Source organism: Rhodnius prolixus, unplaced genomic scaffold (genome assembly GCF_049639745.1).
Source record: "Rhodnius prolixus isolate KJV_2025 unplaced genomic scaffold, Rpr scaffold_3, whole genome shotgun sequence".
Classification (NCBI taxonomy): domain Eukaryota; kingdom Metazoa; phylum Arthropoda; class Insecta; order Hemiptera; family Reduviidae; genus Rhodnius; species Rhodnius prolixus.
The window spans coordinates 52,972,152-52,986,680 of record NW_027411603.1 but is presented as its reverse complement, the minus strand read 5'-3'; positions in this window follow the sequence as shown (position 1 = coordinate 52,986,680).

Below are 14,529 nucleotides of genomic sequence, written 5' to 3'. Positions count from 1 at the left end.
TCATTTTGTTGGAAATACAGAAGCGGTTGCACACGATGCAATCGTAAGTTTGTCAAAAATAAGGATTCTTTGGCACGATCGTGAGATAAATTACAAGTAAAATCTGCTGATGGAAATTTCTGAAATTTTGTAATGAGAAGGGCTCTAGGGGAGTTAGGGCCCAAGAAACCTTAAAAAGCTGCAGCAGAGCCTGAAGATCATGACCCTGCATCCTAATCTAATTTACAGGCCAGCCTTTACCTCAAAAACTAGAAATGGACCCATTTATAAAATATAATAATATTCCTCTAGCTATATAAATGCAGTGTGTGGAAAAACACAGTATTTCTTAAAAGGGCAGCGTCACAAAATTTTTACCGGATGTGACGACATAAATACACTATCTGGACGCACACTACCTGTACTGGGACATTGACAACAGATAGGGTCTCCACTCCTGGCCCTCAGTCATGTGCATTTCTATCCGTCGCTATTTTGTCCGTCCGCTGTTATCTCCAGCAGTCTCGTACCCATAGCCACCGCATTTATAAATCTATCTATCGGTGAAATTCACTTTTCTATATTTCCACTGCAATAAATATTTTTTTATAAAATTTTCTTTGTTTTTCCGCGTGCTTATTTACGTGTAAAAATTGTTTAATAAAACAGGATTGTTTTAAGACACAGGAGTGAAAATTACAGGCATTTTCACAGAATATTTTCTTTGAACTAAGCCCAGGAGCTTAAATTTGCCAGAAAGCTACTTTTCCATTTTCCTCAATTTTTTTAAAAAAAAAGAAAGCAAGAATAGTAAAACACTCCTTTTCTTGCGGTAGCTTTCCTAAGATAAGCAATCTTAAGGTGCAGTTGAATGTGATTGAAGTTTTTCTCCAAGGTCAAGGAATGCGTTTGATTTTTTCTTTTTTTTAAGAAAAGAAAACCGGACGGAAATGGATTTGGCTTTTCCCGAAAACAACTTCAAAAACTAGGAAAAAAGAAACACATTAGAAAGACTGTTTTGACGAGAGGTAAGCAAATAGATAATTAAGGAAGTCGTGATTGCTCTACTTCCTTTTATCGTAATAAGAAAAAGTTAATTAATTAGAAAAGAACTTGTTGATTGATTGATTCATCATGATAACTTGATAACTTGATAAAATTCGAATTATCAAGAAGTTTGAATTATCAAGAAGGGGAAAAAAATTCCAATTACTAAGAGTTATTATTATGTATATATGTATGTACATACGTATATTGAAAATACGTAGGAGCTTACCTAAGTTTTAGACATATATAGCCTCAAGTAAAAAAGTAAAAATAATGAAAATGACAAAAAAGAACAAAAAAATTACATATGTATTAACCTTTCAATAAATAATAATATACATATGTACCTAATTTAAAAAATGAAGAACAGTTTTTTGTTACAATGTGGCTTGACTTAATCAAGTGACTTAGAATTGTAGAAAGCGTTGATGGTGGAATATTGAAAGTTTTGGCGATATCTTCTTTTTTCCGAACCACTTTTCACGGCCGCGATAATTTTTCTTTTTGTGGGACACAGTAAGGGAGATGGCTAGCCTGATAGCCATAAGGAGGCAGCCACTCCATCAGGATAGGTTGCTATGGGCCAATCCCTCACACGACCGAAAATTTATAGATTAAAAGTACACCTCGACACTGACGAGGATTGACTAAGAAGAAGAAGACAGTAAGGGAGACGTACTTCCCATCGTGACAAACTAAGAAAGAGAATTGGAAAGTTAAACTTGGCTGAAAGGAGGGAAACATTACGCAGGAAATGAACAATAAGCGGAAAATGAGAAGTAAACATTACTAGGGAAAATTCGAATTATAAAGAGGGGAAGGTGGCCTCGTTCGAATTATAGAGCCTTCTCTCCCCCTGTTGTTAAGAAAAGGATTTCGAGTTATCGAGCGCATCGAAATACATTGCATTTTTTCGATTTACCGAAGTTAGCAGCTGTAGAGTTTGAATGATCGAAAAATTCGAATTATCGAGGTTCGAATTATCGAGAGTCAACTGTATATAATTTTTTTTTTTTTTATTAAACATTTAAATTAGCTTTTAAGCTTTCCTAACTAAAATTACTAAATAATGTAATTATGTTAATAATAAAAGTATGTCTGCAAAGTTTTTTGCCTAAATTGTTGTAGAATAATTTAAATTCATGACCTTGAGTTTGAGGGAAGAAGACTATATTTCAGTTTTACTTATATGGTCTCATAACTTTTCGTCTTTATGAATAATCTATTAGATTGCAAAAACTGCAAATGAAAATATAATTTGACGATAACTTCTCCCATAATCTACTGGCAGGGATTTGGTTTAAATTTTTAATGTGAAACTGAGCGCACCTAATATTTCGCTCCAGTGGAATGAAAGGGATTACAATAACCTGGAGCAATGCTTTTTAGATCTGTTCCTTTACTTTGTCGCCGTATTCAATACGATATTATTTATTAAATCGTGGGAATTTCTTTTAGTACTTTCCACCTGTTGAAGTTAACAAGTTGCTTTGTTTACGAAAAACTTTTAATAAGTAATGAAAGAGGGGGAATATGGATTAGCTTAGTGGTTAGCGCATACTGGATTCTGATGCGGTTATTGTGGGTTCGAATCCAGCTGTAGGCCTCTTAGATTTTTTTTCTCTTTCTAGGAGCTTCCGAACAGTTCACTGTTCGGTGTTCGTCAGTCTTATCTGTTAAGAAAGAAGACTGTCCTTAACCAGTTAAGCGCGTTTGACTCTTGTATATACATGTCAAACCAAATCTCTATTACAGTGCGGTCGACGTGTATACTAGTGAAAAATATAGATAGATAAATAGATAAAGTTCTGTATTTGATGTAATTTACATATTACAGGGGTTCTGAAATGTACAATAACTTTAAATAACCACTACTATATTGTAAATGTAAACATTACATATAATAAAATAAATTAAACTAAATTAAACATTTCTGCATAAACCAAATAATAATAATAATACTAATAATAATAATAATTAGGGAAGGGATTAGCTATGAGGTTAGCATACTGGACTCCCACGCGGAGGTCCCGGGTTCGAATCTAGCAGCTGACCCTTAGATTTTCTCTTCCTAGGAGCTTCTTACAGCTCACTGTCCGGTGATGGACAGTGTTGTCTGTAACGAGAGAACACTGTCCGGAGGCCGGCAGTGCACTGGAAAAAGCTCCGGGCGCTAATAACCTCAGCTGTTGATGCGCCAAAAAAAAAAAAAAAAAAAAAAAAAAAAAAAAAAAAAAAAATTTTTTTTTTTTTTTTTTTTTTTTTAAGAGGGGTGAAATGCAACTTACGCACATCGTGCCGGACTCCCTCGCGGCCTACCGGCTAAAACACCCCCCCCCCCTACTTCCAGACCTAGCCTGGATTCGCTGTGATTTCAGCATTACATCAGACTAGGCCTCAGTCCTACCCCTACTCAGGGGACCCTGCCCAAATGGTGTTCCATGTCTCTTTTTTTGGAGGAGTACTTCTCTTGCAAAACTAGCCACTAGCGACCAATTAGTTCTGCAAGAGAGCATCGCCTCCACCAACACCTCAGGAGTCAACCGCCCGACCATCGACTCCAAATCTCTTCGGAGGCGACCCCACCTTTCACACACAAAAAAGGTGTGGTAGGCGTCGTCTTTCACCTCTGGACAATAAATGCAGTCTTCTTGAGCCTCCTTACCCATCCTCTTGAGGTATGCTCTAAAAAAGCCATGCTCACTCAAGAGTTGGGTAAGGTAGAAGTCCACTTCTCCGAACGACCGCCTTATCCAGATGCTTATATCTCTTATAAGTCTGGCGTTCCATCGGCCACGCGGCTCCTCGTTCCAAGTAGCCTGTCATTCCAGGACGGTGCGGAAACGCTCCTCCCTGGACACGGCTTCCCTGTTGATTTCCGGTCTTCTCTTATAGAGCCTCTTACGCTCTCCAGCTAAAAGGGCAATAGGGATGACCCCAGCAATTACCATGATATCAGGCTCGGATACGGTGCGATATGCCGAGGCAATCCGCAGTGCACCGAGCCTCTGGACCCTAGCCAATATCTTTCTATTTGCCATTTTTTTTTAGAGCATCCGCCCACACCTCCGCCCCAAAAAGGAGTGTGGTGTGGGTGACGCTCATCAATACTCGACGGGTGCTTGCTCGCAGGCCTCCTACGTTGGCCATCAGCCTCCCTAGCAGCGCGACATTCTTCGCAGCTTTGTCTGCAGCCTGCTGAATGTGCAATCTAAAACTTAATCTCCTGTCCACCGTCAATCCCAGGTATTGCACAGAATTCCCAGAGATCACCTTCTCCTCACCAACACACCACGAGATGTCAGTCGGAATCCTTTTTTTTTGTTAAAACCACAACCTCTGTTTTGGCCAACGCCAGAGATAGACCGTGCTCGGCCATCCATCTGTTTACCACCCGCTTCACTTGATTAAGCTTCAGCTGAGCTTTATCCGTGTCGCGAGCAGCATACACAACGCCGCGACATCATCTGCGTAGCCCACTAACGCAGTCTCCTCAGGCATATCTTGTCTGAGTAGACTGTCGTAGGCCACGTTCCATAAACCTGGGCCCAATATTGAGCCCTGTGCCGCGCCCGCTGTTACCGCCAAGGACCTTGGCCCGTTAGCAGTCTGATAAATGATTATCCGATTGCACAGATAATCACTCAAGACACGCAGAAGGTATTTCGGGACACAAAAATTGTTTTCCAGAGCGTGCAACACGTCAATCCACCGAAGGGAATTGAACGCGTTCCGCACGTCCAGTGTGACCAACAAAACCACTCGTAGGGAGTGGTGATTGTGGTCTTCTGCACCTCTCACTGCTTCAATGACCTCTTTCACCGCATCCACGGTGGATCGCCCTGTCCGGAAGCCGTATTGCCTCGGGGATAGGTCTCCCGCGGCTTGTATCGCGGTTTTCAACCGTTCCCTCAGAAGCCTCTCGTATAATTTGCCCGCCGTATCGAGCATACACAATGGTCGAAAGGATGATGGCAACGAATCCCCCTTACCCCTTACTGATTAAAACTAACCGCGCCACCTTCCATCTTGAACTAAAAATCCCAGATTTCAGTCAGGCGTTATACATATCAAGCAGCAGTCCTGCTTTCTGCTGCGCTACAATCTTAAGCACTTCATTTGGAATGCCATCAGGTCTTTGCTTTTGTCAAGCTTTCTTTGCTTTTAAAGAGCGCATCGCCCTGTCCAGATCTTCTCTAGTAAAAAGAGGAAACTCCCCTACATCTCCAAAGTCTCGCTCTCTTCGTTCTGGATGAGAGGGGATATATAAATAATAATAATAATAATAATAATAATAATAATAATAATAATAATAATAATAATTAGAGATTGGGAATTAGGCACACAAATAGAAGCTCTCAACCCTTGAGCAATGCCCGTTTTTTACCTCTTAGATAGAGGTTCAGACCTCAGTTCGAGCATGATTTCCTTTAGCTCAGAATTCAAAACTCTTTTCTATTCCTTGTAAAAAAGCTCTTGCGCGTCCCTAGTTAACTAGAGCAATGCATACGTGAAGAAGCGGTGCAAGACTTCTTGAATGAGCACAGAATGCTCTGTAATCTATAAGCCCCCCCAAGGGATTGCAGAAAAAGTCGCTTGCAGTGGCTATTATGACGTTGTAAACTTTTGGCTTGTTATGCCCTGCGCGTTCGACGTGTATACACGTCATTGTCTGATTTCAATTCCGCACACTGTGGGAGTGTTTTTTAAACTAAATTCCACGCTTAACTGGTTAAACTGGACGGTGAACTGAAAAAAAGCGTCTTAATTTTTAAAAAAAAAAAGGAAAAGAAAAAAATGCGGAAAACGCATACGACTTCCCCCCTTAACATGCAATTAAACTTACGGAAGTTCTCTTATGAAATATACAAAGCATCCAATCCCAAAATAAAGCATGTCCAAATGACGTTATTTTGGAAAAACTGAGGAAAACTAAGTAATAGTTATTTTTAAAATGTTTTTAAATTATTTTTAAAATTGATTTTTCAAGATGTTAAGAAAACCCTTTTAATATTACCTCCAAAAATTGTACGATTCTTTTTTTACTGATTCAAAAACAAAACAATATTAAATGTGAAAACCTTGTGCGATTTCCCGTTTTTGAGTTATTGCTAACCACACACACACACACACACACACACACACACACACACACACACACATTTCTAAAAATAAATTTTCCAAACAGAAAAGGTCAAAAGGTGAACTTTCGTGAAAACTTAAATCTCGAAAATCGACAAGAACGTAATTCCTACTAAGAAGAGCCAAAAAAAGTAATAATAATCAGGGATTAAAGTTAATAATATTAACAAATTGAGCTCCTTTTTAACTAAAGAAAAAGGAGACAAATTAATATGAACCAATTAAATTTGCGACCTTAATATTGATCTCAATCAATTAAAAATATTTTCAATATAATTAATACAGAGGTAGAATAAATTTCCCAAAGCAGCGGGAGAAAAATATTTTCTTTAAATTTATTTTCCAATGTAGTTAATTAAAGAAAACGGAAATTTTTTATTTTTGTTGCTTTTATTTTTCCTTGATTAACCAAGTACTGCGCAATTTTTTCAATTTTCAATTAGGTAATTGAATTTTCTCGGAAAATGTTTTGATATCTCTTGAATGTGTTAAAAAAAAAGAAGAAAATGATGTCGTTAGGTACTCGCAGGACTTGCCTTCTAGGTTTCCTTTCCTAATGCTGTTCGTGGATAGTAGTGTAAGTACTGCCAGTGGGAAAGCTTTTCTTCTCCAGCGGATCCCGTCAGAAAAACTTTTTACATCACATTCATCAATTAAATTTTCATTTTGTAGATTGGTAATAGCAAATTAAGATAAATAAAAGAAATAGACCACTGTTGGCTTTAATATAGATTCATAGAAAGCGCCATGGTAGGCGAGCGGTTATAGGCTAGACTCGCAAAGCTAAAAAGTATTGTTGGTTTAGTGGGTTCGATTCCCCCGGTCTAGGCCTTGTATTTTATTTATTGGTTAGTATGAGAAAATAGTAAAGTATGTTAGGCGGTTATAGGCTATACCCGCAAAGCTAAGATGTATTGTTGGTTTAGTGGGTTCGATTCCCCTGGTCTAGGCCTTGGATTTTATTTAATGGTTAATATGAGAAATATTATAGTAAAGTATGTTAGGCCGTTATAGGCTAGACCCGCAAAGCTAAGATGTATTGTTGGTTTAGTGGGTTCGATTCCTGGACTTGAATTTTATTTAATTGTTGATAAATTTACAGTAAAATATGTTTGTTAGTAGACCACTGCAGTATTTATTTATTATAGATCTTCTTTTTTATAAGAAAACAATTGTGTTATTGGACGATAAATAAGGCAATTAACCAATCTAAACTGAGCACTAAGGCGCCACGGTAACCGAGCGGTTATAGACTAGACCCGCAAAGCTAAGATGTATTGTTGGTTTAGTGGGTTCGATTCCCCCCGGTCTAGGCCTTGGATTTTATTTAATGGTTAATATGAGAAAATAGTAAAGTATGTTAGGCGGTTATAGGCTATACCCGCAAAGCTAAGATGTATTGTTGGTTTAGTGGATTCGATTCCCCTGGTCTAGGCCTTGTATTTTATTTATTGGTTAGTATGAGAAATTTGTAGTAAAGAGTGTTAGGCGGTTATAGGCTAGACCTGCAATGCTAAGATGTATTGTTGGTTTAGTGGGTTCGATTCCTGGACTTGAATTTTATTTAATTGTTGATAAATTTACAGTAAAATATGTTTGTTAGTAGACCACTGCAGTATTTATTTATTATAGATCTTCTTTTTTATAAGAAAACAATTGTGTTATTGGACGATAAATAAGGCAATTAACCAATCTAAACTGAGCACTAAGGCGCCACGGTAACCGAGCGGTTATAGACTAGACCCGCAAAGCTAAGATGTATTGTTGGTTTAGTGGGTTCGATTCCCCTGGTCTAGGCCTTGGATTTTATTTAATGGTTAATATGAGAAATTTATAGTAAAGTATGTTAGGCGGTTATAGGCTAGTCCCGCAAAGCTAAGATGTATTGTTGGTTTAGTGGGTTCGATTCCTGGACTTGAATTTTATTTAATTGTTGATAAATTTACAGTAAAATATGTTTGTTAGTAGACCACGTTTTTAAAAAATCAATCGATCTTCACTTAAATCGAAAATAAATGTTTTTTTTTATTCGCTTTCACTACAGCGGAAATAGCCTTATTTTTGAATAGGTACCATTTGCAATTGGAATAATTGTAGGAGGGAACAATAAAATTACATTCTCTAGGAGTCTACAAAACCTGCACGTTCCTTGATTTGATGTGATCGCAAGGCATCTAGATTGTAGTGGTAAGAAAATGGAAAAAACAGTAATAAAAGATGTGATAAAAAGTGAAATTTGGAAACTTGCAATAACACATTTTTCATTCTCTTGAAAATTCATAAAATGACAAAGCAAAAAGGAAAAGTATGAAGCCTGATTCCATGTGGTTAGAGCTTGCCTCCATGGTAGCCATAAACACCAGAGAAAAACCATAAAAAATTATGTGTATCCGTTTTTTTCTTTCTCTTTTATGGTTTGCATTTCAATTATGGTTTACTAGTCCCATACACCAAGCATCACTCGTAGAGCTTTGGGAAATCGTTCTGCACAATTCGGGCCAAACTCTCTCTTGCTTCCATGGAAAAAGGAAATTCATCCAAGAATAAACAAAGAATGAAACTATTTTAATACATTCAGCGGCTTTAAAAACCATTTCCGGTTAAATCTTAACTTAGACAATTTTACATGAACGTAATAATTTTCCTTAAAGAGATGACGCTTTTCATTCATTCAAGGGGGAAAAAAGAGCTGAATCTTTTTCGAGAAAAATAAAAGAAAATTACTACTACACAGTACCCAGAGGTGAAGTAATATTGAGGAAAATATAGTAATAATCGACCTAATGTAAGTGACGTCTATTTCCATTGTATTTCCAGCAGTAAGCACTTTCAGCGTCTAGCAGAAAATCTCTTCACTCCAGCTAAAGCTCCAGTGAACACTTCAGATACTTGAACACAACATTCATTTCTAGCTCCTGGAGTGAATGTCCCATCTTGGATGTACGTACCTGTCCAGCTTCAGTCCGTGACGATGAAGTCGTTCTTCATCACCTAGTATAATGCTGACGCTAATGGACATACCCCCATGGGCTGCAAAACAAAACAACTAGTTCCTTACAATGGCCACACCCAGCTTTCAGCAGCACACACTCCACTTCCTGTAGAAATAGACAACCTTTGTGTCCTACCGGAAGTTTAAATAGCTCTTCATGCCACTTCATCGTCCATTACCATCTTTTAGCTACAGCTCTTATATCGTGACTGGAAATTAAACCGGAAGTTATAAGACGAAAGTACAATAGAATGTACGCATAGCCGGAAATGAAAGAAATAATCTGGGTGCGAGGGGGGGGGGAAGGTTTCAAATGAAAGGGAAGTCATACCCTGGTTGACAAAATTGCTAAAAATTAATCAGTATATGTATAGTTTGGCACTTCCCGGAAGTCAAATTTTTCTTATTTAAATAAAGGTTAATAATATTTAAAAGATTATAAATTCTAACAACACACCTAAATACCCACAAACCTTTTTGCTCTTAAGCGTTTCCCAGAAATATATCCCGAGTAAAAACCGCAATTCACCCGCTCGCAATTAAGTTACTCACCCAACTTCTTCCCGCTGTTTCCCTCAAGGTCCTAAATCGCAAAATTTTATTTATCTCGGAACATTTAGCCCGCATTAATTCTGTCCAACAATAAAATGACGGAGCAATATCTTCATTTTTTAAGCCAACTTATTAATTAAGATCGCAATAAGTTAGAAAAAAAGGAAGTCGTACTTAACTTGAGCAACATAGAGCCATGTCCTCTTCCCTCGCTTTCTAGAAACGGAAACTTGGCACACAAACAGGAAACTCAATCACATATTTTCCGGCACAAACTGAGATGTTTTGATAAAACCGGAAATTGAATCACAGACTTGTAATTTTCTATAAGTTTGATTAAAACAGATTTAATTAAAATAAGCTACAAGTTTTGTAGGTCTTTTAATGTTCTATTAAAACTTTTACCAGGAAGGAAGTGTTTAAATTAAATATTCACCTAAGTTAATAATGAATTTATTTTTAAATCTTGGTAGTTGAATGAAACTAATTTGAAACAGATAGTACAACCTGGGATGGGCCATCCTGTTTAAGGGAGTATTTATGTGAAAGGGAATGGGGGAGCCTTTTTCATGCCCAGTGCAGGAGTTGTCCACACGAGCCTGGGGGATACGAGTCAAGGAGTAAAACCCTTCTTAAAGCAGTTCTGGGCCTGTTCCTTTAAATGGTTACTTAAATGTCATTGGCGTCCATATTTTCTGTAAAATAATTATGTAAAGGAAATCCCCAATGGAAGTTGCTCTACTTGAATGCAGCTCCTGCTTCCTGCCGATTTTATTGCCACTAAATGTTTCCACACAATGTAAAGAATACCCATCACAGTTACAAAGGTAAAATTTTTATTTCTGTGACTTACAGAGAACGGATCTTTGTAGTTGAATTGCGACTTTTTTCCTGCGACGTTTCCGGTAACCGCACTGACTGAAAAGATGTTCAATATGTATTTTGCTTGTTGGTTTTTTTTTTTGGACTTGATTCAATAATTAATGACAGAGTGGGCATCAGTAATGACGTCACTTTTGTTTGAATACATTTGCCTGTATGGGCGAGGAAATACCATACCTAGAAGAGTACAGCCTATCTTCTAGCAGATTTAAATTATATAATGACTGTTTAATATGAGAAATTTATAGTAAAGTATGTTAGGCGGTTATAGACTAGACCCGCAAAGCTAAGATGTATTGTTGGTTTAGTGGGTTCGATTCCCCCGGTCTAGGTCTTGGATTTTATTTAATGGTTAATGTGATAAATTTATAGTAAAGTATGTTAGGCTGTTATATGCTAGACCCGCAAAGCTAAGATGTATTGTTGGTTTAGTAGGTTCGATTCCCCTGGTCTAGGTCTTGGATTTTATTTAATGTATTTAATATGAGGAATTTATAATAAAGTAAGTTAGGCGGTTATAGGCTAGACCCGCAAAGCTAAGATGTATTGTTGGTTAGTGGGTTCGATTCCTGGCCTTGGATCTTATTTAATTTCTTTAATATGAGGAATTTATAGTTAACTATGTTTGTTAGTAGACTCAGTCCACGCCACCTAAATTAGTTGTTGGACGTGGCCATTGAAGGTGCGAAAGATTTGTAATTCAAATTAAGAGATTCAATTCCAGCGCTTAGTACTAATTTAATAACATAAAACAAACTATTTGTGAAATAGTGCTACAACCAAATTCTATTTAGATTAGATTTGATGGAATATTCACTGCACTGCCTTGCTTATTATTTTTCGTCAGCATTCTAAAATTTAAAATGGACGCTTCTTATTCTAAAAATATATCTATAGAATAACAAAGCACTTATTTGGTGAATATTCCAGATTTGGCACGATCGCAATACTCTTACCAAGCAATGGTAAGAGTAATAGTAATAAATGATTGAATACGAAATGAATATAACAGTTGCCATAACAATCAATCATGCCAGTTTATCTGGGCAATTCTATCAAGTGTGCCAAGGTTGTCTATACTGATTTGGAGCGTCACAGGATTCTGACACCTACCGTAATTGTTGTTCTGACTGACTGAATGACTGACAGACAGACGCAGTCTTTTTTTTTTCCTCCCAAAAGTGTTGAAACAGTGGGTTGTACACAGGGGTAGAAGCAAAACGGAAGTGGGACGAGACGCCACAGAAAAAATAAATATATCGTTGGCATCATTCTACAGGGAAATCGTGGTATTAATGCCAAGTTGTCAATTTCTTCCTGAAGATAGCGTTCCAGGACTGTTCGTATTCCTTTTTATTTATTTATTTTTAACTTTTTCACCCGGTTATCTCTCAACGTGTCGGGAATTTTGAACTAGGTCATGCAATTTACTATTATAGACAACTTTTACTGAGCTTAATTCTTCTAAAGTTTTTAAATAAATTGAGTGCCAAAAAACTGAAGTCACCTCTATGACAGAAATTAAAGTTACAAAACTTGAAACCTCCAAAGTTTATTTACATTAACCTATATAATAAACGATTCTTATTGGGGGGAAAAAATGGCAACAATTACGGCAGAAAGAGCGTATTGGTAAACGAACAATTCAGGTATAGTTGAAGTGTTTGCGTTTCCACTGCCAAGAATTTCTAGCAAACAGTCCTAGAATCTATGAAAAGAAAATCATTGTCGATGTGCCTAAAGAACGTAATTTCTGCTGAGGAAACACCGTCGTTTGGACTGCTACCTTCGAGTACAGAAATCTTAGGTGGAGAAAGTCAGTTCCGGAAATGGAAGTGCTCTTGAAAAGGTACACTACGCGAAAGGTTAACCTCCTTCCGCCAAAATGAGTTTAAGAAAGAGGTTTTTGTACTTCAGCTACTTCCGGCAGGAGGCGTAGAGTGATTACCTCGAAAAGTTTAGCATCCAAACCGTGTAGTTTGGACTCATTCTTCACACAATTTGGCATCCTCCAGTGGGCTCGGCTGGATAAAAAAGCGTGGTTCCAGTGGTTCAATTTTTTAATAACAAGATCCTGTTGATCTGCTTTGGCAATATATGATCGAAGATTAGTGCAGAGATAGTACCGGGATGATAGGTGCAATTCTGAGTGGAGTTAGCCGACATTGGGTTTGAGAGATCATCTGTAGCCTTTATCCAAAGCAGATTCAACGCTCATAGGTATAAATGAGCGTAAATAGATCTTAAGGACCAGTTTTGATACCCTAATTAAAGGAGGATAAAGTAGCGTGGTTCCAGTGGTTCAATTCTTTAATAGATCGTGTTGTTCACCTTTGGCCGTATAATCAAAGATTAGTGATTAGAGATGGTTCCGGGATGAAAGGTGCAATTCTGAGCGGAGTTAGACAGGGTAAATACCCTGTAAAATTACTGTAGACATTGAGTTTGAGAGATCATCTGTAGCCTTTATCCAAAGCAGATTCAACGCTCATAGGTATACATGAGCGTATATAGATCTTAAGGACCAGTTTCGATACCCCTAATTAAAGGAAGATGCGTTTAACATCTTCTAACAAGACAATGCTCATTGCTTCATCTTAAAAGAATTTCTACATCTTTTCACAACAAGAACAGGTAAGCAATTTTGCCTTCACTGGCACCCTTCTAGGAAGAAGTGACGATTCCACGTCTAGGACGTTCCGTTCCCTGCAACCAGCGATCGGCTTAGATGAATTGTGAAGCTATTTGCTGTAAAGTAGGGTATTTTAGAGTAAAAATTTTCAGGTGCGGGAACTCGCAAGTTTGAAGAGAAGAATATAAATTAGAACCTTAAGACTTTTTTATAAAAGGAAATAGTGAAAATTTTATGGAAGACATTTCGAACTTAAAATGCCGATTTCCGGTAAGCTCGTTTTTCAAAAATTTAGCACGACAGTTACACTTCCCCCCTTCCGCTAGTAAGAGGAAGTAGAAATTAAGTTAATGATTACATAGCCTGTCTCCATGTTGATTTTTATAAAAGCCTAAGTAACAAAAGCCTCAGCAGCACAAAGTAGATCTTCGTTTACCTTTCCTTTGTCTTCTTCCTGTAAATAAAGGAAGCTCTTTTTCTATTCTTTTAATTATTTACGCTTGTTTGAGATTAATTAAAAATGTGTTAAAGAAGTAGCTACCGGAGGCAGTCTGCAGCAGTCTGCGAGCAGGAGGGCCTCTAATGATGGGCAAACAAGCAGATTGCTGGATCCTTCAGGATTCTTATCAACTCCACATCCACAGATAAGGATCTTCTTTTGAAGGGAAAGTAAAAAAAAAAGAAAAGAAAAGCCCTTCACAGTTTGTTATCCCTTTTTCCACCTCCTACGTCATGGTTGTCGTCATCAAGTTTAAACCATCAAAAGAGGGCCTTTTAAATTTTGTACATGAATAAGAGCTAACTCCGTTACTGATCCTATCAATCAATTTGCACCGCACTCTAGTATGGCAAGAATGCGATTGTAAGAAGTATGATAAACTGATCTGCTATTGGTGATTTCCAAAATAGAAATAAAAAATGAACAGCAATCGTCGCAGCATCAATACCTTGACTTATGGTGCTATGACTGATATGAGTCTCTAGTAAGTTTTCTGCAATCTACAAAATGATAATTGAGTTAATATCTCAATGTTTTTTTTTTTTATTTGAAATTGATCGGAACACGATGAAAATGCCATAATTGGATGTAAGAAGTCAAAACAAGAAGGACAAGATTTTGAGAAGTTCATCGCTTTCAATTCAACAATGGAAACGCCATAATTGGATGTTTTGCAAGTCAAAACCAGGAGGAGAAGTTTTTTTGAGAAGTTCATCGTTTTCAATTCAACGATGGAAACGCCATAATTGGATGTAAGAAGTCAAAACAAGTTGGAGAAGATTTTGAGAAGTTCATCGCTTTCAA